Source organism: Saccopteryx bilineata, chromosome X (genome assembly GCF_036850765.1).
Source record: "Saccopteryx bilineata isolate mSacBil1 chromosome X, mSacBil1_pri_phased_curated, whole genome shotgun sequence".
Classification (NCBI taxonomy): Eukaryota; Metazoa; Chordata; class Mammalia; order Chiroptera; family Emballonuridae; genus Saccopteryx; species Saccopteryx bilineata.
In genome coordinates, this window is record NC_089502.1 from 41,905,939 (window position 1) to 41,907,055 (window position 1,117).

Sequence of the window (1,117 nt, forward strand, 5' to 3'; positions counted from 1 at the left end):
GGAAGGAATGGTTGACACTTGGTTCCAGATTCTGAATCAGTGTGAAATACTGATGTTTTCTTCTTTGGGCCAGATTTTCCTTTAAGGTATCTTTTATTTGATTGTAAAATCTATCATATATACAGAAGCCTATATAAAAAGCAATGTGTAGTTCAAATAAAAACTACAAACTGAAAACCCATATAACCATCACTCCGATTAAGAAATAAGATCTCAGGTATTTTTAACACATTGAGAAAGAAGGAAGAGAGCAGTTAACTATGAGACAGTGTCTAAATTTCTTTGTTGTTCCTCAATCCAAAACTCTAAGTTTTCTTTCTTTATTTCTTTATTGATTCCTTAGTCCCAACTTTAGAAAAAGGTCCTGAGTAAATAAGTATAAGCGTCTTACTTCTTAAGTCCTGAACCCAAATTATTTTTTTTACATAATAGTTCATAATGCACCCAATGAGGTATTTAAAGAGAAAAAAGAACATATACTTAATGAAGACTAAACATTTAAAACTTATTACTGCTGATGTTTTCATAACTAAAATTTATTGTTGCTGTTTTTAATAAACTTCATGTGAAAAAGTTTGACAAGTGGGAATGTTTAACAAGCCTAAACAAAATCTTGTCTCTACCATGACTCTCAAGTACAATGGCCCTAAATAATGAAGAAAAGCATTAAATAGCATGGTTTTTTGTTTGTTTGTTTTTTTAAAAAAAATAATACATTGTCTTCCAGCTCATCACCTTAGGTAGTATTTTGCATTTGGTAAAATTCTTCATTCAAAAAGGAGTTAGTGAATTCAATGCAGTATTAGGCACCATGAAGGGGTGAGAAAAAGGAGAAAAAACATAATCCCTGCCTTCAGGGAGGCTGACAGAACAATGAGGAGGATAAAGCACCTAGTAATGAGGCAACTGAAAAGTACTTACAATCCATAAACAATTGTCTATCTGATAGTAAAGTATAAACAGAATACAGAAAGTTATAAAACTAAAAATAATTAAATTGTGAAAGCAGTTTGTAAGGTAGCTGTTTTGAACTTAAAACACACCTTTCTGACAGAAACATTGTAAATAAATGTTAACTGAATTGATAAATTTGCTAAAAACTCATTTAATTCATAAT